Raw genomic sequence first — 24956 nt, 5'->3', positions numbered from 1 at the left:
AATATCTTGGAGTTCAGATAACTAATCGCCTAAACTGGGATGCCCACATCGATATTACTTGCGGGAAATCTCTGAAGACTCTATGGTGTTTGAGGCGTAAACTGCCGAAGGCCCCCAAACACGTGAAACTGGCACCGTTTGAGGCTTTGGTGCGGCCTCGTCTGGAATATGCCTGTTGTTTATGGGACTCACAGACAAGAATATTTACGAATATACGAATATACGAATACGGTTTATTTTCATGTTTGTACAAAACTGGGGAGATGGAAGAAAAAGCTGCTGAACAGCAACTTGACAGGCTCCCACCCCCCTTGTTTACATAGGCAACAGCAGCTCATACAATATACATATACTGATCAGCACGCACGCACGCACGCACGCACGCACGCACGCACACACACACACACACACACACACACACACACACACACACACACACACACACACACACACACACACACACACACACACACACACACACACACACACACACACACACACACACACACACACACACACACACACACACACACACACACACACACACACACACACACACACACACACACACACACACACACACACACACACACACACACACACACACACACACACATACACAAACACACGCGCGCGCGTTTTGATGGATATTTTATACATCACTAAAATTGGTGAAAGACAATTTCCGTGAAATGTATAGGTACGAAACGCAGTGTAAGTATGCATGATTGAAAATACTTCAAAGATTTGAAAGAACAGCAGTTATAAAACCAAACAGAAGAATTAACAGGTACACAGAGCATGCAGATCAAACCTGAGATAAAAAAATTCCATAAAAGGTAGTGCATAGGTAGTACAATTGTAGCATTTGAGGAAGAGAAATAAAAGTAATTACCCTTTTCTCGACCCTATTTCTAAACAACTAAAGGAATAAATCTCTGAATTCTGTTTTTGAAATGCTCATCACATCATATTCTTTGCGAAAAAAAATAATTTAATACACTTGGTACTGTGTGTCGTAACATTTGTTCACCATAATTAGTGCGGTTACGATGAACTTCCCAGTGCTCAGGATGTCTAGTTGTATAATAATGAGTATTCATTTGCAAGTTTGCCAGATTATTTATGAAATTAACGCCTTGTTTCTTTTCATCCCTTACTTTTTACAAAGATGATAGTTATACAAGTTCTCTATGCTAATTAGTCTAAACTTTCTAAGCAAGCTGTCTACTGAGTAGTCGGGTGAAGAATCTGAAATAATCCGGATTACTTTATTTGCATTACCATCAGTTTTCTGATATTTGTTAAGGTTGTCTTGCCCCACACTAAAAAGCAGTAATTTATGCGCGACAAAAACAGTGAATGATAAATTAGCAGTCTTGTGCTTACTGGAAATAGGTCTCGATGCCTGTAGATTAATCCTATAGTGCGAGTTAGGGTCGTGATAACATGATTAGTGTGCGAGTCCCACAGCATGTGCTCTGAAAAAATTACGCGTAGAGTTTTAAATTCTGTCACAATTTCTATCGGCTGACACTGTATTTGAAGAATATTATTTGGAACAAGGTCTCTGCCCTTCGCTCGGAAAATGACTGCTTTAGGTTTTTGGGTATTAATAACCAAGCCGTTGCAGGAACACCAATCATGAAGTTTGCTTAAAGTGTTGTTTGCATGATTAACAAGTCTTTCGTAATCGTCACCAGCGACAAACAGGCTGGTGTTATCTGCGTAGATCAGGAATTTTGTATCATCATTAATGTTAACAACATCGTTTCTGTAGATATTAAATAAATAAGGGCCCAAAATGCTGCACTGAGGGACATCAAACGAAGTACATTTAAATGTGGAGGTGTTGTTGTTTACTGAAACAGACTGCAGGCGAGACTAAGGTACGATTCCATTAACTTCAAGGCAACACCATGAATTCCGTAGAATTCTTATTTTCTCAGCAAAATACCCCTGTTAAGAGAATCAAATGCCTTTGTAAAGTCTATAAAACTCCCAGTACGTATCGTTTTTCTTCAAGTTTTTTTAGAATGAACTCTTTTTGATGAAGCAGGAGAAGTTCGGTGGAACAATGTTTCCTAAAACCGTACTGACAGTGACTAGTCAGGATGTTATGTTTATCTGCAAATAAAACCAGACGTGAATGGATGGCGTTTTTAAGCACTTTGGAAAAAATTGGTAAAATAGAAATTGGTCTGTAATTTGCTAAATTATTTTTGTCACCTTTTTTGGTTAGAACGCAAAGCTTTGAGCACTGTAGCTGTGCTGGAAATACTCCACTTGACAGACAAAGATTGAAAATATGGGGAAGTGGGACAGCAATGATGTCAGCAATGAATTTAATCGGTCGGACTTGAATGTAAAAGATATCACTGGAGCTAGCATTTCATAATTTCATGATAATAGAGAAAACTTCCGTTTCTGAAACTGGACTCAAATAAATTGTCTCAAGACAACTGCCAGTCAAGTATTGGGTGCAGTCTCCTGACGGTGCTGGAAACTTCAGGTTTACTAGGTAGTCATTGAAAACATTAGCTAGATCAGTTCCTGAAATCGTTGTGCCATTCACAACCATTTCACTAATTCCTGTTGATGCCTGCACGTTTTGAAATATTGAGTTTAGTTTTTTCCACGTCACGGCCGCGTTTTTGGATGATCCTAAAAAAAGATATTTGAAATAGTTATATCTGGCATGCTTAGATTCCTTGTTTAATTAAAACGAGTGCAAAGGATCGCAGCCCCTTTCATTTGCCACTGATACAAACGAACAGAAAGTGTAACAGCTAGGATCAATTCTATTGGCCTAGAATCTCTCCAGACAAGGTCAAAATTTCTGAACCAAATATAGGATAGCAGCGATGGCGTAGAGGTAGAACATCGGCCTCGCGTGCAAGAGGACCGGGGCTCAAATCCTGGTTCCGCGCAACTCTCCACCGGGTTAAAAAAAAAATCCGCGTGTCGATGGAATTGCATAACCAGGCCTGGAGTGCGGCCTTATCTCGGTGACCAGAACCGACAACGCACTCTCTCACCAGAGCAGGATTTGGCCACCCTGGTGTAGTACTTGGCCACAACCTTCTATGATCAAACCAATTAACCCTCGGCGCTCAGTCCCCAGCGACTGCAGAGCAACTGACCACGGCGGCGGTCAGACCTGTGACGCAGCGGAGGGTGCTAGGAATCTCTGGCTCCGGACAGGCCGCCATTGGAATCTGAACCTGGCAACGTTTAACGCTAGAACTTTAGCTAGTGAGGCTAGCACTAGCAGTGCTGTTTGAGGAACTAGCGGGAATTAAATGGGATGTGATAGGGCTTAGCGAAGGTAGGAGGACAGGTGAGGCGTATACAGTACTAAAGGACGGACACATACTGTGCTATCGCGGGTTAGTGGATAGACGAGAACTAGGTGTGGGTTTCCTCATTAATAAGGATATAGCTGGCAACGTAGAGGAGTTCTACAGTATTAACGAGAGGGTAGCAGCTATAGTAATTAGGCTGAATAGGAGGTACAAGCTGAAAGTGGTGCAGGCCTACGCACCCACATCCAGCCATGATGACCAGACCGTTGAAAGCTTCTATGAGGACGTAGAATCAGCAATGAATAAAGCAAAATCGCAGTACACTGTACTTATGGGCGACCTCAATGCGAAGGTGGGCAAGAAGCAGGCTGACGACCACGCGGTAGGTGACTATGGGATAGGCTCTAGAAATAGCAGGGGAGAGTTATTAGTCGAATTCGCGGATAGAAATAATTTACGGATCATGAATACCTTCTTCCGCAAATGAGAAAACAGGAAGGGGACCTGGAAGAGCCCCAATGGTGAGATTAAAAATGAAATAGACTTCATACTATGCGCTAAACCTGGCATCATTCAGGATGTGGCCGTCCTCGGAAGGGTGCGTTGCAGCGACCATAGAATGGCAAGGTCTAGAATTAGCTTAGACCTGAAGAGGGAACGGAAGAAGCTAGCGAAGAAGAAGACCATTAACGAGTTAGCCGTAAGAGGGAAAGCACAGGAGTTTAGGATAGCGCTGCAAAACAACAGATATTCGGCTTTAACTGAGGAAGATGATCTTGATGTTCATTCAATGCACGATAACCTGACATCAATAATTACGGAGTGCGCAGTAGAAGTAGGCGGTAGGACAGTTCGAAAAGATACCGGGAAGCTATCTCAGGTGACGAAAGATCTGATTAAGAAGCGCAAAAACATGAAGGAATCTAACACTACCGATAGAATAGAACTAACGGAGCTATCAAAGCTAATAAATAAGCGCAAGGTAGCCGACATAAGGAAGTTTAATATGGAGAGAATCGAGCATGCTATAAAGAACGGAGGTAGCCTAAAACAGTGAAGAGGAAACTAGGCATAGGTAAAAACCAGATGTATGCATTAAGAGACAAGCAGCGCAATGTCATTAGCAATATGGATAAGATAGTTAACTTAGCCGAAGAGTTTTACACAGACCTGTACAGTAGCCAATGTAATCAGAGCGCTAATGAGAAAGATAGCAGTCCACAGCAATGCGTCATCCCGCCAGTAACGAAAGATGAAGTAAAGAAAGCCTTAGAAGCAATGAAAAGGGGAAAAATAGCTGGGGAGGATCAGGTAACAGCAGATATGTTGAAGGATGGAGGGGACATCGTGCTAGAAAAACTAGCCACCCTGTATACGCAATGCCTTATGACCTCAACTGTACCAGAAGCTTGGAAGAATGCAAACATTATCTTAATTCATAAGAAGGGAGACGCCAAGGACTTGAAAAATTACAGGCCGATCAGCTTACTATCCGTTGCCTACAAAGTATTTACTAAGGTAATCGCTAATAGAGTCAGGGCAACGTTAGACTTTAATCAACCAAGTGATCAGGCAGGCTTTCGTAAAGGATATTCCACAATAGATCATATTCACACTATCAATCAGGTGATAGAGAAATGCGCAGAATATAACCAACCTCTATATATAGCTTTCATTGATTACGAGAAAGCATTCGACTCAGTGGAAACCTCAGCAGTCATACAGGCATTGCGTAATCAGGGGGTAGAAGAGCCTTATGTCAAAATACTGGAAGATATATATAGCAACTGCACAGCTACTATAATCCTGCATAAAGTCAGCAATAAAATTCCAATAAGGAAGGGCGTCAGGCAAGGAGACACGATCTCGCCAATGCTGTTCACCGCACGTTTGCAGGGGGTATTTCGAAGCCTGAATTGGGAACAGTTGGGAATAAGAATAAATGGAGAATACCTAAATAATCTGCGATTTGCTGATGACATTGCCTTGCTGAGTCACTCAGTAGGTGAACTGCAAATCATGATCAACGAGTTAGACAGGCAGAGCAGATCGATGGGTCTAAAAATTAACATGCAGAAAACCAAGGAAATGTTCAACAGCCTAGCAAGGGAACAACAGTTCACAATTGGCAGCGAGAGCCTAGAAATTGTGCCGGAATACGTCTACTTAGGGCAGGTAGTGACAGCTGATCCAGATCATGAGAGGGAGATAACTAGAAGGATAAGAATGGGCTGGAGCGCATATGGCAAATTCTCACAGATCATGAGTGGCAGTTTACCAATTTCCCTCAAGAGGAAAGTGTACAACAGCTTAATCTTACTGGTACTCACCTACGGGGCAGAAACGTGGAGGCTAACGAAAAGGGTTCAGCTTAAGTTAAGGACGACGCAGCGAGCCATGGAAAGAAAAATGATAGGTGTAACGTTAAGAGATCGGAAGCGGGCAGAGTGGGTGAGGGAACAAACACGGGTTAATGACATCCTAGTCGAAATCAAGAGAAAGAAATGGGCTTGGGCAGGGCATGTAATGCGAAGGCAAGATAACCGCTGGTCCTTAAGGGTAACGTAGTGGGTTCCAAGAGAAATTAAGCGTAGCAGGGGCGGCAGAAGGTTAGGTGGGCGGATGAGATTAAGAAGTTTGCAGGCAAAGGGTGGATGCAGCTGGCAAAGGATAGGGTTAATTGGAGAGACATGGGAGAGGCCTTTGCCCTGCAGTGGGTGTAGTAAGGCTGATGATGATGATGATGAATATATGATAATCTGATTAAAATAAACACTCATGCTTATATTACTCCTGTCTCGCGAGCAACTACGCGTTATAACAATGAAAAAATGATACCACAATTTCGTGCATATTCAAATACAGTTAAGCACTCATTTTTGTCAAATCGATTACAGAGTGGAATTAATTTCCGAAGTGTGTAGTGAATAGCCCGAATGTAAAAATGTTTGTTGATAATTTGAGAGCCTTTTGAATATTAAACCCTTGTTTTTTGCTTCTTTTTTTCGCATCATCTGTTCGCGTTTGCATGGCGCTCGCCAATATCTTGTTTAGTTTTTACTTGTACCTGCGGCATCGCCGGCAACGAGGAAGCTGAGGGCCGCGCGAGGGCCGCACATCAACTACCTTCCATTGAACTGCCCCTTCCGCAGGAGGATGTGCGTGCGGTCATCCAGGGGTATCTCCGACAGCAGCACCCCGACCGACGCATCGCAAGAGGTGAGCGCATCGACAGAATCACCGGCTGCCGCGTACTTACGTGGTTGCAACGCACCATGATTCTCCGCACGCGCATTGGCTGCGTGTTCCCCGGGCAACGACTGGTGTGTCACGGAACAGCGACGAGTAATGTGCGTGATGGATGCGTGGCAGTGCAAACACTGGAGCACCTGCTCCTTCGCTGTACAGAGTTCGCCGATGCTCGTCGTAATGTGCTCGCGGCCTACAGACCGCTGGGAAAACTACTAGACTCCCTCAAGACACTATTTTGGCCTGGGATTTTTACTGGGATTCTCTCTAAAAGAGTTTGCTGAACTGCCTCTATCATCTCGCCAGCCACAAATTGGTTCGAAAGGTATCACTTCCAAAATTTAAAAGATCGCAGGTCTGAAGCGTCGCCCACGATAGCCCGTTGGCGGGGCATCAGGGCGTTAAGAAGACCGCAGATAAAAGTTTTGGTAGAATTCTCCTTACCAGGAGTGCAGGAGTAGATTAATAGGTAAGTCAGGTCGTGCGACACCTGCCAGAGCACGGGCCGAAAGGAAAAGTATGGAAGCCTCCGTTGAGACGCATTCCTTTTATCGACACACCATTTGATTGGGTCGCTGTCGATATTGTCTGTCCGCTGTCGCCCACATCGGCCAGACGAAATAGAGATATTCTATCTCTTGTCAATTTTGCAACGCAGGATCCCGTCACCGTGGCTCTGCCAAAGATAGATTCAGAAACCATGGCGGAAGGTATGGTGGAGATGTTTTCACGAATAGGATTTCCGGGAGAGATCCTTTGTGACCAGGGTTCCTGCTTCACTTCGGAAATTACCAGAAAGCTCAATGAACTCTTGATAGTAAAACATCTGAGCACGACTCCTTACCATTCAATGTGCATGGGGACGGTGGAGAAATTTAACGGCACACTAAAGCAGATGCTGCGGAAGCTCAGCCAGGAGCAGCCCAAAACATTAGATCATTATATCGCTCCGCTTCAGTTCAGATACAGAGAGGTGCCGCAGGCGAGTCTGAGGATTTCTCCATTCTAGTTAACTTTTAGACGACACGTGTGAGGACCGCTCGCAGTCCTCAGAGAGCTCTGGCAAGGCAAGACACAAATACGACACATGGTTACAGTCTCAATCGAAGAGAACGACTCGAACAGACTGTGCGATCAGCGCTTCAAAATTTGGTGCGTGATCAAAAGTCTCAGGAGAGTTATTATAATAAAACAGAAAGAAGGGCCGGGATCGATCCGTCATTCTTTTGCCAAGGAGACACAATAAACTCTTATTGCAGTGGAAAGGCCCCGTTGTGGTATAGCTCACAGCCTGTCAACAAACGTCACCAACCCCGTCTACACATCAACAACCCGCTCCGCCGGCTCACCAGCCGTGGCTACCGGGACGTCCAATAAATGTGGTTCACCTACCACATTCTGGTGACACCGGACGACCGCCTCGACGCACGCAACGCCGCTCCCACCGGCTCTGCGCTCCTGCCCGTCCTGTTCCTCCACTTGGCCTTGCCGCTGCACGGCCGCAGTTCACACCCAGCTTTCGGCAGCCTCTCGCCGCCATGTACGCACCTCCCATCACATCCGGTGAGCTCCTTCAGCCATATAAGCGACCCAACCTTCCTCGGCTGCCCGGCCTGCCCGCCTTTTACGCCAAGGACCCCGTTTTGTGGCTGGCGCTGCTGGACTCGCACTTCCATATCAGCAACGTGTCCAGCCAGCTGCTGCGTTATCAGCACGCCAGCCGCGATAACATTCTTCGATAACTTTTCCCGATTTGTGCTTCCGTCATCCTCGTTTTTTGGCTCCCCTCGCCCTTTGTGAGGCAGCCAGGCTCGACCGTCAGAGCTCTATTCTTCCGCCCGACAGCCTTCCCCAGCTCTGACCCAGTCTTCACGAAGCTAACTGTGTCCTGGACTTGAGAATCTGTACAAACTTTTACATACTGTTTTTTCTCTTTTATCACGCATCGCGCTAGGGGGAAGCATCTGTAGCGGCGCTGGCATCGCCAGTGCCGCTGATGAAGAAGATCTGCCTCGCGCATCAGAGAACGCTCTCAATCAACCAGCCCCGCCAGCCAGCCATGTCAACAACCCGCTCCGCCCGCTCACCAGCCGCGGCTACCAGGACGTCCAATAAAGGTGGTTCACCCTCCACATTGCCACGCTGCAAAGCGGAAGCGCTAAGAACCATCAACCTATCCTCGGATCTGAATTTCTCACGTATTTTGATATGGAAGTCAGAATGCATCGACAGCATGAGTCGCCAGCATGCGTCGCCTTTCTATCACTGTCGTTACATCGGCTGTCGCTTCCACTGTCATCCGCACGCTAACCCCGTCCTGCCCGTCGCCGAAGCCTAGCTCCCAGCTACAGACTTAATTTCCAGACGTCACGAGGCCTTGTAATCTCTATTAGCCACCCTAGCACACTATAACCCACCATATTGTCACGTGTGGTCAACTCGTCTGCGCCGCCTCTTCGGTGAGCGTCTGGCGGTTGCTAAACGGGAATTCGACCACATGCTCCACGTGGGTATTATTTGCGCTTCGTCCAACACTTGGGCCTCAGCCCTCCATCTGGTGCCCAAGAACGCCGGGTGCCTGGCGTCCATGCGGCGACTACCACCGGGCTCTCAACGCTCGCATGGTCTACGACAGTTATCCCCTTCCACACATCCGACTTAAATGGACATCTGGAAGTATGCAAGATCTTTAGTAAAGTGGACTGTGTCAGCCGTACCATCAAATCCCCGTTGACCCTGCCGATATACCGAAGATTGCTATCACTACACCCTTCGGCCTATTCAAGAACATTGCATGCCCATTAGGCTACACAATGCAGCTCAAGCATTCCAAACATTTATTGCACAGTGACGCGCAGACTCGCGGCGGTATTTGCACTACATCCACGAAAACCTTCTCGCGAGTCGTACTCAACAAGATCACGACCGTCACCTGCGGGAACTCTTTAAACAGCTCGAAGAATTTGGTGTGGTCGTCAGTGCCCAGAAGTGTGTCTTCGGCTCTTCTGAGCTCGAGTTCCTGGGCCAACACATCTCGGCTCTGGGAATTCGTCCATTGCTTTCACACGTCCAGACTGTTAAAGACTTCCCAGCACCCGCTACACTATGCAAGCTCTATAAGTTCCTGGGCCTAGCGAATTTTTCACAGCGTTTTATCCCACACAGGGCCGAGCTTCTCCACCCCCTGACCGGCCTTCTTCGCGCCACCAAGCTCCCCTCCTCCACGATTTCCTATTCTCCTGAAGCTCAGGCTGCTTCCATGGCTTCTAAACAAGCCCTTGCCGATTCGATCCCTCTTATCCATCCTAGAACTTGCACGCCCATTCGTATTTTGTGGATGCTTCCAACTTGGCCATTGGCGCTGTTGTCCACTCTAGCAGACAAAAAACCCGAATGGCACCCCTGGGTTTCTTCTCTCGGAAGCTCCAACCTGCCGAGACTCGCTGCAGCGTATATGGTCGTAGGCTGCTCGCCATCGACTCCACAATCCAGCTTCACCGAAACTTCTTGGAAGGCCAACCATTTTACGTTCTAACGGATCATAGGCCTCTGGTGTATGTGTTCGTCGAACTCGTCCAAGTACGACGCCCGTTAACTTCGTCAGCCGGCCTACATATTGGAATTCGCAACAGCTATCCGGCTATCCGGCAGACCAAGGTAATGCTCAACAGCCTAGCAAGGGAACAACAGTTCACAATTGGCAGCGAGAGCCTAAATGTTAAGACGGAATACGTCTACTTAGGGCAGGTAGTGACAGCTGATCCGGATCATGAGAGGGACATAACTAGGATAAGAATGGGGTGGAGCGCATATGGCAAATTCTCGCAGATCATGAGTGACAGTTTACCAATTTCCCTCAAGAGGAAAGTGTACAACAGCTTAATCTTACCGGTACTCACCTACGGGGCAGAAACGTGGAGGCTAACGAAAAGGGTTCAGATTAAGTTAAGGACAACGCAGCGAGCCATGGAAAAAAAATGATAGGTGTAACATTAAGAGACCGGAAGCGGGCAGAGTGGGTGAGGAAACAAACACGGGTTAATGACATCCTAGTCGAAATCAAGAGAAAGAAATGGGCTTGGGCAGGACATGTAATGCGAAGGCAAGATAACCGCTGGTCCTTAAGGGTAACGGAGTGGATACCAAGAGAAAGTAAGCGTAGCAGGGGGCGGCAGAAGGTTAGGTGGGCGGATGAGATTAACAAGTTTGCAGGCAACGGGTGGATGCAGCTGGCAAAGGATAGTGTTAATTGGAGAGACATGGGAGAGGCCTTTCCCTGCAGTGGGTGTAGTAAGGCTGATGATGATGATGATGATGATGATGATCCGGCATTTCGAAGGCACCGACGAGGCAGCTGATGCACTTTCACGCATGACCTCCATCAGCGTGTCTAAATCTGCTGTGGACCGAAAATGTCTGGCCCGGGCGCAGCTAGAAGACCTTGAGCTGCAAGCCATGTGTGACCATAGCCGTGCCCTCAGTCTTCAGGTCGCGCCTCATCCGTTTGTGCCCGGATTGCTCTGGTGCGACATGTAAACGTCTCTACCGCGTCTTTTCATCTCGGAGGCCTTCGGCCGTGAGATTTTCCATTCACTTCACGGCATCTGCCATCCCAGCACCCGAGCCACGCAGCGCCTCGTTTCTCAGCGGCATGTCTACCTGAAGCTAAACACCAAAAAATCGCCAGTGTGCCCGCTCGTGGCTTGCTTGCCAGTCCGCTAAAGTGACTCCACATGCAAAGACTCCACCCCACTCTTTCCTGCCACCTGGTTGTCGCTTTCAACACGTTCATCCTGACTTGGTTGGACTGCATCCTCCCTCTTATGGTTGCCGTCACATTTTGACGATAATCGACCGCTTTACCCGTTGGCCCGAAGCAGTGCTCTTTCCGAACATTACTGCGGAAACAGCTGCCAATGGCTTCGGTTCAGTACAGGTTTCCCGCTTCGGCTGCCCCGGAATCGTTACCAGGAATCGCGACCGCCAGTTCGAATGCATCTCTTCACATTCCTCACCCAGCTGCTCGGCACTAAACACTGCCGAACCACAGAATACCATCACTGTGCCAACGACATCGTCGAGCGGCTCCATCGCCAGCTCAAGGCTGCCCTAACTGCGCGCCAGGATTGCGAGCACTGGGTCGGCAACCTTCCTATGGTGCTTTTTGGTGTAAGCGCCATCCTTCATCGTGACCTTAGCTGTTGGGCGCCCAAACTCGTCTTCGGTGAGCCCCTGCGGCTTCCAGAAGACTTGTACGTTTCATCGGCTCCCTCGTTCCAGATCTTGCAGTGCCTCCAACGCTTGCAGGACTGTATTTAACAGCTGTGCCCAGTCCCGCCTCTATCATCTAATCTGCCCGTCATGCCATTGTGCACCCAGACCTTGCGTCCTGAACGCATGTTTTTACGGGCAAATTTGCGGCGCTTAAGCTCCGGGGCGGGGCGGAAAATTAGCGACGCTTAACTCAAGCGAGACACTGTAAAGGCGCCTCTCAGCCGCTAATACGACGGCCCGTACTGCATCTTCAACAAGACGACGAGGTCGGCGACTATCCGGCTGAATGGTAGTGAAGAGGTAGTCTTCTTGAATTACCTCAGACCCGCATACCCAGTGACACTTTCCCAGGAGCTGCCCTCGGATGTCGCCGGCCTATCTGCCAACCTGCCTGCCGCCAAGGCAGTCCCATCTCTGCCCACTCAACGAGTACATTTCGCAGTTTTGTCTCGGCGGGGGGCCTTATATCGCACAGTGACGCTGCAAAGCGGACACGCTAAAGTTGGCGTTCCCATCCACTGAAAGAAGAAACTAAAGATGAACGGCGCGTGGCTCGGTACGCACGCACGACACGGGCTGTTAGGTGCTAAAAGCATGCTGCGCTAGTCCTCTTCCTTTGGCGCTTCGCTGCGACCCCGGAAACTCTCTATAGGGGTTTCTAGAAAATAGAATAACGTGAATTATCGAATCGACTTGGGCCACACAAGCTATTCCATATAAATATGCTTAAACGTCACGAAGAGAGTGCGTAGTGTGCAGTAGTCTCGCGTTGTTTGTGGGTTTTTTCCATCGCGGTCTGGTCATAAGTTGTTAGTGCGTAAATGTTAACCTTTATGGTACCATGACGTCTGTAAAGTTTGGGTCCAATGAGGTGTAAGACTTCTCTTTCCTTTTTTGCCAGATGTATACTGTGTGGCCTAATGTTCCATCTGTGCGCGTCGCCATGCAACTCTATGTATGACTGCGTAAAGTGCCTTCGCTGAGGCAATTAACTTGCCCGCCTCCAACGTGAACACTAGTGTTTGGTGCGCCAACGGCAGTTTTTTTTCGCGAACAACTTTTCCAAATGGGGAGGGGGGTAGTGTGAGGTGCACAACAGATCGTCGAGAGATTTTGGAGTGCGTTGCGTCGGCAGTGGTGCGTTGACAGCGGTGCGCTGCACGTGCCAGCCTAGCCTTGCGCATGTGCACGTGCCAGAGGTGATTTCAAGGCAACAACGACAAAGAGGGTGGCGAGCACAAAGAGCGGAGAGCTGATGTATGAGGAAACGAAGGTGTGAAGTGGGACAGCGAAGCCGTAGTCGTGTCATTCAAGCGCCGAGTTGGCAGCCGTCGGACGTTGGGTCCGTGCTGGTGTGGACCTCCCTTGGATCAGCGATGCAAGCCTCCTGCGTCTCATTCAAGCATGGAGGTGGCAGCCGATGAATGGTGGGGGGTGCGTTCTGCCGAGAGGCCCCCATTTTATGGCCTGCATTAAGCCTACGTCGTTTCGTAACGCCGTCGACGGGTTCAGTATACGCTTCTCTTGCTGCTGCCAAGTCCCTGGGGCCATGGACGGGAGTCCATCGCCGTCTTCTTGTGGACCTCTCTGCTACTACTGCCATCTGGCACCCTTCCGCCGCTTCCCTCGACGCAACGCCAGTGACGCGTAGCAGTTCATCCAAACGTGTCCGCCCTGTCTGCAGAGCATCCCCGCTTCACATGGGGCGTTACAGATCACGTGAACCTGCAGTGTTTTGCGCGTCTTGAGTGTGTGTTTCCGTCACCTGTTCAGTGTGTGTGTTTACATCACTTCCGCCTGTTGAGTGTGAGTTTTCATTTTTATGGCCATTTATCTTTATTCCATAAACACGGTTTCGTTTGTTTCATCCGTCTGTTGTCTCGTTCAAACGTGCACACGATAACCTTCCCCTTCTGAAGCTGGGGACGCGTTTTAAATTCACAACACACGGCTACATCGTGGCCTCCTTCGAGAATTGCCGCGTTTCCACTTGCACAAACAGAGATGGCTATGTTCGACGAGAATAGACCAGGTACAACAGGCATCGATTGTACTCAATGTTCACGTGAAAACGTCGGGAAGCACCTTACGTCTGGCCAGCGTTGCTGCTAATTTTGATAGAAGGGTGGTGACCGTCGTGGCCTCCCTCGAGAAGAGGCGCGTTTATACGTGCTCCAGCAGAGATGGCTAAGTCCACTGCCAACAACCCACCTTAACAGGTATCGGCTACATTTCTCTATAGCAAAAAGTCGGCTCATGCGTCATCTCTGTCCACCAATGTTGCCTACTTTGAAGACCTCCGAATGGCGACGATCGTGGCAAGCTTCCGCAAGAGAGCAAGAGACTTGCGTTTCCACCGGCTTGACCCGTTACCAATGAACCATTTACAACACCCATCGACTTATAATGCTCCGCTGCATACATGAGGGGCTCAGAACACACCTCAGACAAGAAATATTCCTGCTTGCTGTAAAGTTACAGGAATCCGGAATAGCGACGACTGTCGCCTCCTTCAATAAGAGAGGCATTTCCAGTCGGTAGAGTACAGAAGGCTACGTCGCCAAAAGACGATCAACATCAGGCGTGGACTATAGCCTTCACTTTTTCGAAAACAGCTCGAACACGCCTACCGTGTGCGCAGCACTTCTTCTTTTTTAACAGTTCCTAGAAAAGCCGCCATCTTGGCCTGCTTTGCGGGAGGACCTGCTCTCACACTTGCTCTGGCAGAGAAGGCTAGGTTACGCGACCTACAACGGGCACCGACTGTATCCTTAAAATTCTACACGTATAGGTCGGGTACGTCTTACGTCTCCCCGCCATCGCTGCTTATTTGAAGATTTGTGAATCGCAAGCATCGTGCCCTGCTTCGTGAAGAGACGTGTTTCCACATGCTCGAGCTGGGATGGCTATGTCAGTGGCCGATGATCAATGAAGGCGTCAACTTTGTCCTTCACTGTTTGCACAAAGTGGTCGGGCGATGCCGTACGACTGTCTGCTGTTACTGCGTACTTTGATAAACTCATGGCGACCACTGTGGCCTCCTTCGAAAGCAGACGCGTTCCCATTTACTGCAGCAGAGATGGGTAATATCCAAGGAGAAAGGGCAGCCTACAACAGGCATCGCATATACTTCTCATGTTCATACCAAGAGGTCTCGTCACGCTTCAGGTCTGTCAACTATTGCTGCTAACTTTGATCGCAGAATGGCTACTATCTTGGCCTCCTTCGAAAAGAGATTTGAATTTTGATTGGTTCCAGAAGAGATGCCTACGTCCATCGCCAACATACCACATTAACAAGCATCGACTATGCTTCAGTCTTCACACGAAGCAGTCGGGCGCGCCTTGTCTCTGTCAATCCTTGCTGCTTACTTTGAAGATCTAGGAATGGTGACTAAAGTAACCAGCTTAGATCAGACATGCGTTTCCGCCAGCTCCAGTATGCATGGTTACCTTAGTCGCAGATGACCTACCTAAAATAGGCAACGACTTTGCCCTTCTTGGGACACGCCTTACAAGCGCAGTATTTTTCCTTGCAACAAGGTAACCCAATGGCGACGACCGTCGCCGGCTTCGAGACGCATTTTCACTCGCTTCAGCGAAGTAGTTTCCTCCTGCGCCAATGCACAACATACAGCAGAGTTTCTACCCTTCGCATTCTAAGAAGAGCTCGGGACACACCTTATGTCTGCCAGCACTGCTGCTTCCTCTAAAATTCACGAAATGGCAACGACCGTGGCCTGTTTTTAGAAGAGACGTGTTTGCACTTGCTCCGGCAGACACGGCTGCGTCACACCACCTACAGCAGGCAAGGGCTGTACGCTTCAGTATTTAGGCAAAGAAGTCAGTGTAATGTCTTCGGTGTGTCAATGATTACTGCTTATTTTGAAGATAGTGAAATGGCGACCACCTTGGCCTCCTTCGATACGAGAAGCATTTTGACATGCTCCGGCAGACATGGCTGCATCCATCGCCAATGCACGAGCTGCAACAGGCATCGACTCTTCGCTCCACTACACACATAGACCCTGGGATGTCTTACGTCTGACCAGCATTGCTGGCTGCGTTACATTTGCCAGAATGGCGACGATCGTGGCCTGCTCCAGCCCGTTTCCACATGCTATGGCAGAGATGGTTATGTCACGTCACCTACAACAGCCATATATTCTCTTTATTCATTACAAGAAATCATTTACTGAGAGGAAACCTCAGCCTCCATGCAGGCAATATTGTCGTGTGTGTTATTATTATTCCCCTCAGTTTGCACTTAACGTCATCTTCAACCAGCGGGGTGGCGATCGACGGTGAAGAGGCAGAACCTCGGCAGAACTCGCTCGTGGGCACGGCCGCGACCGCTTGCCCTGTCTCTGGAGCCTGCTACTGTAGTCCTGGTCCCCCATCATGCCTTCGACCCGCGTCGTCTGAACGACCCGTGATATTCTGGTGGAGGTGCCATCTTATGCAACGTTATCCCCTACCTCCCGCTTTGCAGAGTCCCCTTCCCAACCCGGGCCGCCGCACCTCTGCAGAGGAAGACGAGATCCGTGCCAGCCGGCGACTTCAAAGACTCAGCCCCGAATTCGGCCTCTTGCCGCACATTACCACAAGGTCCATGCCAGCACTGCACATGGCTCGATCCACCGTGAGCCAATGCCAGCAGACCGATTCTTCGCCCGCACCTGCTGTGGTTTACCTCCCCGTCACTCCTTGTTCAGCTGTCCCGTTCCGTGGCGAAGCCTCCGAAGACATCGACGATTGGCTTCAACACTATGAACGCGTGAACCGCCACAACGCCTGTACTGCGGAACATTGCCTGCAGAACTAATATTTCTGTCTTGAGGGCACTGCCCGTCACTGGTACGAGAACCATGAGCGCACCCTTACATCGTGGGATACCTGCAAGACTCAGCTGCGAAACACTTTCGCAAACCGGCATCGCCGCCAACGCGCAGAGGACCTCCTGCAAACCAGGTTCCAGGGCCCCGACGAAAACATCACTAGTTTCGTGGAACACGTGTTGCGGCTTAGTGCCCGAGCCGACCCCCAAGCCTCTGAGAAGAAGGTGCGCTTTCTTATGCGAGGCGTCAAGTCAGACCTTTTCGGCGGCCTAGTTCGGGATCCTCCCACAACCGTGGCCGAGTTTATCTCCGAAGCGACTAACATTGAGGGTGCCCTGGCAGCCAGAGCCGATCATTTTCATCGGCTTGCCGCAGTTTCCAATACTTCCAGCCTTTTCGCTCACCACCCGGCGGCTTACCCTGTCGATGTCATGCACCTACGCGAGGTCGTCTGCGCACTGGTCAGAGAGGAACTTCGGAAGTATCTCCCACCCACCGATTGCACATCTTTGTCCCCCCTCAAAGAGGTTGTCGGAGAAGTGCAACGTGCACTTTATCCTCGCTGCCCCGTCACCCCTCCTCCTGAAGAGCCTACCGTGACGTACGCCTCCGTCGCCCGTCGCTCGTCGCCGCCAATGGTCGGCCGCCCGTCTCCTGCTCTACATTCACTACCGTCCCCTGCGCCTGCCGACACCCCTCGTTTCCAACAGCGTGGACCAAGCAAAGCCGACGCGTGGAGGACTGCCAATGACCGTCCGCTATGCTTCCACTGCGGGGAAGCTGGTCATATCTATCGCCGCTGCCCTTATCGGGAGCTCGGTCTTCGCGGATTTCGGCAAGATGCGCCCCGCCCCAAGTACGGCGAGCAGCCTCGTCAATTTGAGGAAATTTTGCGGCCTTCTCGTCGTGCGTTTCGCTCACCGCCGCCGCGCCGACTGGATTCCCCTCTTCGCGACCGCCGCGGAAGCCTTTCTCCTCGTCGGGAAAACTAAGCCCGGCGACACCTGGAGGTGGCGTTGCCGACCACGAATCTGTAAAAGAGCCTCGACGTACGACGTCCCACTCCCCCTCACCTACCGACGACGACCTATCCGCCGATGCTTTCGCCGCTTCTGCTCGCCCGGTGTACAATAATCTTCACGTACTTATCGACGGCCACGCCACGACGGCCCTCGTCGACACCGGCGCCGACTACTCCGTTGCGAGTGGGGAGCTGTCCTGCCGCCTTCGCAAGGTACTTACGCAGTAGGATGGCCCACAAATTCGAACCGCCGGAGGCCACCTCGTCACCCCAGTCGGCCGCTGCACTTCTCGTGTAGAGATTAAGGGTCTCACATGCCCCCTTACCTTCGTCATCTTGCAGCGCCGCTTGAGAGATAATATTCTCGGTATGGATTTTCCGAGCGAGTTCGGCGCTGTTATCGACCTCGCCGACTGCCGTCTCGCCCTTCGCCGACCTTCCCATGACCTGCCGAGGTCCTAGCCGACGTTCTCCGAGGCGCGCATCTTAGCGGACCACTTCACTTTGCTGCCTGACTAGAGTGTGTTTCTGCTGGTCGAATCCGCACCGGTTGCCTCTGGCGAAGTTCTTGAAGGCAGTGTGCAGCTGCTTCTTGACAGGGGTGTTGGTGTTGCTAGAGGTGTCACGCGGCTTCACTCTTGCTGCGCCCAAGTCCTCGTCACGAATTTTTGCGGCGTTCCGCAGCACCTCACCAACGGCACAGTAATCCGCCTCATCGATCACCTCAGCCCCCCTGTCGATGCTGAGACCCTCTCTGCGGCTCCTTCTTGTCCGCCTCCTCCCCAATCCTCGGTGCCTCCTTTAGGTGTCAGCATTGCCCCGCAACTCTCTGCTCAGGGGCGAGACGAGCTCCTCGCTCTGCTCGGTGAGTTCTACGACTGCTTTTCTACGTCAGCCGGGGTTCGCCAGACGCCAATAGCAAAGCACAGAATAATTACCGACGGCGATTTCCATCCTGTTCGTCAGTCACCTTATCAGGTTTCGTTAAAAGAACATGAAACGATACAACATCAAGTCGGTGAAATGTTGGCCGATGACATTATCCAACCATCTCACTGCCCTTGGGCTGCTCCGGTGGTGCTGGTGAAGAAAAAAGACGCACCCTTCGCTTTTGTGTTGACTACCGGCGCCTCAACAGGGTCAAGAAAAAGGACGTATATCCACTTCCGCGCATCGATGACGCGCTTGGATGACGCACTTGACCGCCTGTGCCATGCCCGTTACTTTTCATCCATCGACCTTAAAAGTGGGTATCGGCAGATAGAAGTCGGTGAGCGCGACAGAGAAAAGACGGACCCCGGATGGACTGTATGAGCTCAAGGTGATGCCCTTCGGAATCTGTAATGCTCCAGTGACCTTCCAGCGCTTTATGGACACCGTGCTCACCGGCCTCAAATGGCAAACATGCCTTGTCTATCTTAACGATGTGGCAATGTTTTCCACCACGTTTCAAGAACATCTGGTTTGCTTAAAAGCACTCCTGCAGGCTATCAGAAACGCCGGTATCACCTTCAAGCCTACGAAGTGCCAGTTTGCCTGTGACGAACTGAAATTTTTGGGTCACGTCGTCAGTCATGAGGGCGTCTGTCCTGATCCCGATAAAACAGTCGCGGTGGCTTCCTTCTCGACACCATTGGACAAGAACGCCGTGTGGAGGTTCCTGGGCTGCTGCGCTAACTACAGACGCTTTGTTCCTAAGTTTTCGGGTATCGCCGCGCCACTTATCCGCCTCACAAAGAAGGCCGTCCTATTCCAGTGGTCTAGGGAAGAGCAGCTTGCATTTGACCATCTGAAACGACGCCTGCAGGCTTCGCCGGTCCTAGGCCATTTTGATCAGGACGCTGCGACAGAGGTACACACTGACGCTAGTAACACGGGCCTCGGTGCCGTCTTGATCGAGCACCAGAACTGCACCGAACGTGTCATCGCATACGCCAGTCGTGTTTTGTCGAAGTCGGAAACCAATTATTCGACCACCCAAAAAGAATGCCTCGAAGTAATTTGGGCAATCACAAAGTTCAGGCCCTCTCTGTATGGACGCCCATTCTAGGTGGTAACAGACGACCAATCTCTGTGCAGGCTGTCCAATCGAAGGGACCCTGCAGGCCGAATTGCGCTGTGGGCCCTTCGATGGCAAGGATTCGACGCTACGATCATCTATAAGTCTGGTCCCAGACACACTGATGCTGACTGCCTTTCTCGCGCTCCCGTTGAATCCGCACCTGCTGATACAGACAATGACTTTGACATCTTAGGAGCTCTAAGTACCGACGATATGGCGGCGCGGCAGCGACTCGACCCCTACCTTCGCGACGTGATCTTACATATGGAGGGTCCAAGAGGCGTAGTTCCTCGTCCTTTTTGTACGCGTAGTACGTAATTTATGCTTTCGAGACAACGTACATTATAAGAAGAACTTTGCCTTGAGCGCGAGGTCATTTCATTTAGTTGTGCCCACTGATCTACGCGATGAAATTATAGAAGCGTCTCATGATGGCCCCTCCTCGGGACACTTGGGGTTCAGACGAACGCTCGCGCGAGTACGTTCCAAGTACTGTTGGCCACAACTTGACAAGACCGTCCGCCATTACACCACGACCTGCCGTGAGTGTCAACGGCGCAAGACTCCACCCGTGAAGCCTGCGGGACACCTTCAACCATCTTTCCCCCGCTCAGTCCGTTCCAGCAGATCGGTATAGACCTACTCGGACCTTTTCCAAAGTCGCAATCGGGCAACCGATGGATCATTGTTGCGACGGACTACCTAACGCGGTATGCCAAATCACACGCTCTGCCCTCATCAACGGCTTGGGATGTGGAAAAGATTTTCCTCGAGTCCGTCGTTCTTCGCCACGGTGCCCCCGAGGTCCTGATCACTGATCGTGGTGCCGCATTTATGTGACAATTTATCTCACGGATACTGAGTTTAAGCCACACTGGCCACCGCAAAACTACCGCATACCACCCGAAGACAAACGGGCTGACCGAGCGCCTTAGCAAGACCTTGGCTGACATGCTCTCAATGTATGTTGACATCGAGCACCGAACCTGGGACGAAGTGTTACCGTACGCAACTTTTGCGTACAACACTGTAGTTCAAGAAACCACCAGAGTTTCGCCATTTCGCTTGGTGTATGGCCGGGAAGTCGTTACCATGCTCGACGCTATGCTGCCCCACCAGTCAGACGTCTACGCTCACGCCGATGCCCAACTCATCGCTCAAACAGTTGGCCCGCCTTCGCATCCAAGCCCACCAGCAAGTCGATGCTCGCCGATACAACCAAGGTCACCGTGATGTTCAGTTCAATCCTGGTGATCGAGTGTGGGGGTGGAGTTCAGTTCGACACCGTGGTCTTAGCGAGATGCGAGATGCTGTTGTAACGATACTTTGGCCCGTACGAAGTGAGTCCCCGTATAGGCGAGTTAAATTATGAAGTGCTGCCAATCGTAACGCGGGCATCCCGCCGCCCGCCTGCCTCCGTAATTGTTCACGTTGCTCGCCTGAAAGCGTACTGTGACCGCTCGGAGCACGTGGCCTAACTCTTCGCGCTCTACACATGTTTTTCAGCCTTAATTTTGCCTCTCTTCGCATCGGGACGATGTGCCTTTAAGGAGGGGAGCAGTGTCGTGTGTGTTGTTATTATTCCCACATTTTGCACTTAACGTCATCTTCAACCAGCGGGGTGCCGGTCGACGATGAAGAGGTAGAAGCTCGGCAGAACTCGCTGGTGGGCCCGGCCGCGACCCCTCGTCGTGCCAAAGGAAGGTGACGTGGCCCAGCAACACAGGCTGCGGGATAGAGGTTAAGTACCTGGCGGTGTTGCGCCAGCTTGCTAAATTTCTTATATTTGTCTGTGCCTGCTTGCTCCTGTTCTGGGGTGATTGGGCGCGGGACGAGAGCTTAATGTCTACTTCTCCTGGCCAGAGGCTTCCCCCTTGGTCGTCTTCCTCAAGACCGGCTACCAATTGATCTCTTTTTCCGCGGTGGAGTTTCGAGTATTCCGGTCGCTTTAGTACTTTCCGATGGAGGCGCTATTCGACTGAACAACCCGGAGGAAGTACAGGTGGCCCTTCAATTCACATCCAAGCACTTCATGCGCATTATTGATGTCCGGCAGTTCGGCAGGGGTGGTATTTTGTGCGGGTCACCGGATAAAGACTGTATTGAAGACCTGCTAAAGTGTACGACTTTGGCCGACCTCCCGGTGAGCGCATTCATTCCGCCTCATCTAGCATGTTCCAAGGGTTTGGTCCGAGGGGTCGACTCTGTGGAAACGCTTGAGAATCCTGTGGAAACGCTTGAGAACCTCTCGCCTGCTAGAGTGATTGCTGTCCATCGATGCAGCAGGATGGTAGACGGAGTAAAAATTCCTACAGAGTCCGCCATTGCCATATTTGCAGGAATATTTTGCCCGTCATAGATCAAGGTGTGGCCATTGGTTTTTCGTGTAGATGCCTTTAACTCTCGGCCCCTTCAGTGTCAAAACTGCTGGCGATTTGCCCACAGCAGCAAAGCCTGCAAATGAGCCTTACGCTGCTGTGCCTGTGGGGAACGTCTTTGCAGAGAGGAATGTCCTGAACAGCAAGAGAAATGTTGTTTGTGTAGTGGTGCTCACCGTGCTGATTCGCCTGACTGTCCTGCAGGAGCACAAGAAGTTCAGGTGCTTGAGCTCATAGACAAGCGCAGAAGCACGCAAAGAGTATTTTGCCGCAGTCAAGAAGAGAGCCTCATGCTACTCAAGTGTGGCCGCCAAATACCCACCCATAATGAATTCTTGTTGGTCCCGGGCTATTACAGCTGCAGTTCAGAAAGCTGTGGCAAATTCAATGGATCGCATTATGGAAACCGTATCCACGTGCATTTCGGAGGTCATAGCTGCTCAGATGGCCAATATTCTGTAGGTGTTCACCGCTCCGCTCTTGCCTTCTTTGGCTTCGGAAGCTACTCTTCTTTCTGTAGTTATCGATTCCGCTCCACAGGACCAAAAACAATGCGAGCAACAAGAGACCTCTCAGGCCTCTCCTTCGAACAGCGTTAAAGACGCAGCCTCAATGGACTCTATGGATATGGAGTCTGATCGCCGCGCCCAGAAACGAAGTGGGTCCCCTCTGAATATTGCAGGTCCATCTTGCCCCCAGTCAAATACAAAGAAAATTACCTCAAATAAAAATGCTAAGACCAGGATTCTAGAAAAGGCAGTCGTGGCTGCAGCACTCCCGCCAAGATAGGGTTCTTAAGTGTACTCTAGTGGAATTGTCGACCTATATTCTCGGCTTCAACAGATTTAATTTGCCTATGCAATCAGCTTCTACCAGATTTAGCTGCTTTACAGGAAACATGGCTAACTACAAATTTCAATTATCTCAATGATTACCGTCCGTTGCGGCTTGACCGGTCATCACGAGGCGGAGGGTTGTTAGTGCTCATCTCTACAAAGTTTTGCCACAAGGCAGGCATTTCTTTCCAATTTGCGCACAATGAATGTGAAATCCTTGCAGTTGACCTCAGTATCACAGGTCAGACACCCTTTACGGTAGCTAATGCATATATCCCGTCTGGTGTGCGTGACACTCGTACCCTTGACTCACTGATGTCTAGTAGCCGATCTCAGGTTCTATTACTTGGAGACTTCAATTCGAACCATGTGACTTGGGGGTTTGAAACACACAGCTTTGGTTGTAGACTATTTGATCGGGCTTCTGACAACAACTTGATCTGCAACAATTCCGGATTGCCTACGTTTGTTCGGAGTCAATGCCGCTCTGCCTTGGATTGAACTTTTTCCTCCCAAGGAGTCTCTGTTATGTCTTGGGGGCCTGTTGACTGCGCAACAGTGATCATCTACCGATTAGTTTCATGTTTGCGTGTAAATTAACTCTTCCTGAGCGACATCAGCACACGTTAATAAATTACAGTTGCTTTAAAGACACGCTAAATTAGCGCTCCAAATCACTCCAGACCCTTGCGCTCAGACAAGTGCCGAAAGGAAAGCTGCACATCTATGTTCAGTACTGGACCATGCAAGGCAAAAGTCTGAATTGTTGATTAAGGAAACCAAGGATGCAATCGGGAACAATTGCTGGAATGCAGAGTGCACGCGTGCATATAGACGAAGAAAAGCAGCGTGGAAGAAACGTCTCATTAATCAATGCCCAAAAAATTGGTGGGATTTTAAGTATGTTGCAGCAACATTTAAGTGCACTGTCGTCCGTGCAAAGGAGGAGTATAATACAAATCATTATAATTTCCTTTCACAATCAGGAAAAAACGAGCTTTGTTTAATTTCATGATACGCAACAAGGTGATTCCACCGGCAGCCAACATTGAATCCCTCGTTCAGTCCACTGCTGACATCGCATAGGCCTTAGAGGATATTGCGTGTGGCCTAGAGCTTCGCTTTACATCTGCTCTACCTTCTGCTGCTATATTCACATCCACGTCAAGTGATTTCACTGAGGTCTCCATGCCCTAGCTGTCGCAAATTGTTCTGCGCTTATCCCCAGCGGCTCTTGGCCCCGATAAGGTCACTTCATCTATGATCAATATTTTGTTCAATGAATCTCCGACAGACCTGTTGGCTCTAGTTAGCCATTCTATTAAAGGTCCTTTGATACCTCATGAGTGGCGTCTTGCTGAAATAGTTCCATTGCTTAAAAAGCAAGTGGTGGGCTTAACTTTCGACAACATACGCTCTATTTCATGAACATCGAACCTAGTGAAATTGGTGGAAAGGGTCCTTCTCAGCCATGTCATGTCATTCATTTGGGAAAATGCTCTCTTGAATCCATGTCAAATTGATTTCAGTCTGGGTTGTTCAATTCTGTGTGCTCATACTGACCTAGAGAGTCGTACTAAATTAGCTCGCAATAGAAAACAGTTTGCTGCGCTTGTCACCTTGGATATCAGTAAAGCACACGACAGCGTTGAGCACTCTACTCTGTTACTAAGATTACAGGAACTAAACTTCCCAAGCTATATTGTAGCCTGGATTTCTGTTTTTTTGGAAAATAGAGAATTTTACTGCTGCCAAAATGGTGTTTCTTCAAGGAGATTTCCTCAGACAAGAGGTGTAATGCAAGGATCAGTTCTCTCGCCTGTTCTTTTTAACATTTTTCTAAGCTCAATTCCATGCATTCAAAATGTGAAAACTTTTGTGTACGCCGACGATATTGCATTTTTTGCATCAGCAGGTGACATCCACACTCTTTATCGAACTCTGCAAAATTGCCTCAATGTTCTTGACAACTGGTTAGGAAGACTTCATCGGTC

The 24956-nt window shown here is 49.8% G+C and overlaps 1 pseudogene; it reads left to right on the top strand.

Annotated features, from left to right (window-relative positions):
* The window catches only part of LOC144123844 (uncharacterized), a 76637-nt pseudogene extending 58980 nt beyond the window's left edge, over nucleotides 1-17657 (top strand).
* The last annotated feature ends 7299 nt before the right edge of the window (nucleotides 17658-24956 follow it).

The sequence above is a fragment of the Amblyomma americanum genome, chromosome 3, assembly GCF_052857255.1.
Source record: "Amblyomma americanum isolate KBUSLIRL-KWMA chromosome 3, ASM5285725v1, whole genome shotgun sequence".
NCBI classification, from domain to species: Eukaryota; Metazoa; Arthropoda; class Arachnida; order Ixodida; family Ixodidae; genus Amblyomma; species Amblyomma americanum.
This window is presented reverse-complemented; position numbering and strand designations above follow the sequence as displayed.